Source organism: Theropithecus gelada, chromosome 3, assembly GCF_003255815.1.
Source record: "Theropithecus gelada isolate Dixy chromosome 3, Tgel_1.0, whole genome shotgun sequence".
Classification (NCBI taxonomy): Eukaryota; Metazoa; Chordata; class Mammalia; order Primates; family Cercopithecidae; genus Theropithecus; species Theropithecus gelada.
This window is the reverse complement of record NC_037670.1, coordinates 131,182,606-131,184,818: the sequence shown is the minus strand read 5'-3', so window position 1 is coordinate 131,184,818 and position 2,213 is coordinate 131,182,606.

The following is a 2,213-nucleotide window of genomic DNA, read 5'->3' as shown; positions in this document are numbered from 1 at the left end:
TGAGAAGACGGAATCTGGAGCCTAATTATGTTCACATCCCAACTCTGCCACTTACTATAATAGCTATGTGACCTAGGGCCAATTACTTAACCTCTCTGTGATTCATTTTCCTCATTTGTAAAATGGAGGCAATAGCAATACCTACCTCATAGGGCTGTTGTGAGGCTAAAGTCAATGAATGTAAGTGTTTATAACAGTGCCCAGCATAGAGGAAGTAATATATGTCTGCTTTGTTATCATTATTATGTTTATTATCCCTACATTTTTTTAAACTATCCACTTGTTGTGCTAAGTGGATTCTGAAAGCCAGGAAAAAGACACTGAGTTCCTTAGAATGCTGTTGCCCAAATGTCTGTCCCTTATGACTGTGCTTGGTCAAAGTTATACTCTTAGTTTTATATTTGTTTAATTTTTGATAGGTTGGGGTAAGTAGCAGAACAAGTTTTGTTCTTTAAAAACAGCCTTTACATTTTCTCTTTCCCTAAAATCCCCTTCTTAGTCTGTAGTAATAGCCCAACCTTTTCAGAAAAGAGAGATCCACTGGAAAGAAAAAGTCGTTGACACAGCCCCCAGAAAGAGGGACACCTTCAGGATATGTGAAAATGTGATTTAAAGAGGAAATGAGGACTATAGATAAGTTTTCTTTTTAATTTTTTTTCTCTAAAATATGCCTAGTAAGCATGTATATTTTAAAAATTAGAATAAAATACAATCTAAGATAGAGAGTTAAAAATCATGCAAAAATTCCTAGTTAAACAGCTGTGCTATAGAGGGTCACAGACAGCAGATAGAATGGGGTGGGGAGGAGGACAGCAGCCAGTATAGATTTTGGAACATGATGGTGCATAGCCAGGAGATGTATGCCGCAGAAGTGAGAGGTGGGCTTTCCTACATACCTCACATTATCTAGAAGAGGGAGAGAAAAATCAGAAAGTCAGAAAGACTTTCAGCTGACCAATAAACAACATTTGAGCACCTACTGTATGCAAATTACTGTGCTAGATACAGTGAGGAGTATAGCCATGAGTAGGACAGGGTCCCTATCTTATTGTCAGAGATGTGTGAACCAGAGCAACTCCATCTTAAATAGGAGCTGGGTAAAATGAGGCTGAAACCTACCGGGCTGCATTCCCAGACTCTAAAGGCATTCTAAGTCACAGAATGAGATAAAAGGTCAGCACAAGATACAGGTCATAAAGACCTTGCTGATAAAACAGATTGCAGTAAAGAAGCCGGCCAAAACCCACCAAAACCAAGACAGCAACAAGAGTGACTTCGGTTGTCTTCACTGCTACACTCCCACCAGCACCACGACAGTTTACAAATGCCATGGCAATGTCAGAAAGTTACCCTGTATGGTGTAAAAAGAGGAGGCATGAATAATCCACCCCTTGTTTAGCATATAATCAAGAAATAACCATAGAAATTGGCAGCCAGCAGCCTTCGGGGATGCTCTATGGAGTAGCCATCCTTTTATTCCTTTACTTTCCTAATAAACTTTCTTTCCCTTTACTCTATGGACTCACCCTGAATTCCTTCTTGGGCGAGATCCAAGAGCCCTCACTTGGGGTCTGGATCAGGACCCCTTTCCGGTAACATCTGGTGACCACGAGGGACTGTAGTGAGGAACCCCCTGGTAAGTGTTGGGGTCCTGTAACATCTTTCTGGCAACAACTCAAGGGACTATAGTGTGGAAACCTCCTTCCCAAAGGCTACCTTTGGGTAAGTGTTGGGGTCCTGTAACATCTTTCTGCGATCACAGAAGGGACTACAGTGCAGAAACCCTGACCCAACAGCTACCTTTGGGTAAGTGGTGTGGTCTTGTAACATCTTTCTGACAAACCCTGAAGGGATAATACTGAGGAGACCCCCCACCCCGACCCAAAGGAAACAGACTGCAGCACTGATTGGATGACTTTGGGTAAGTGGTGGGGTACCCAGGTAAAGAATGGGATTGGGTTAGAGGCCCACCTTAGGGGAGTTAGAGTCTCTTCTAAGAGAGGGTTAAAAGCTCCTCTCAATAAAAGGCAAGGATGCTTGACCAACCTTGTTTAAAGGTCGGACTTAGGAGAATTAGAGTCCCTTCTAAGATTTAGGGAGTTAGAGACCCCTTTCAGTAAAGTCCCTCTCGGTAAAGTCCCTCTCAGCTAAGAATGGGTTTGGCACTATGGGATGTTAACTGCTATTCTCTTTGGATTAAACTGCCTTGAACT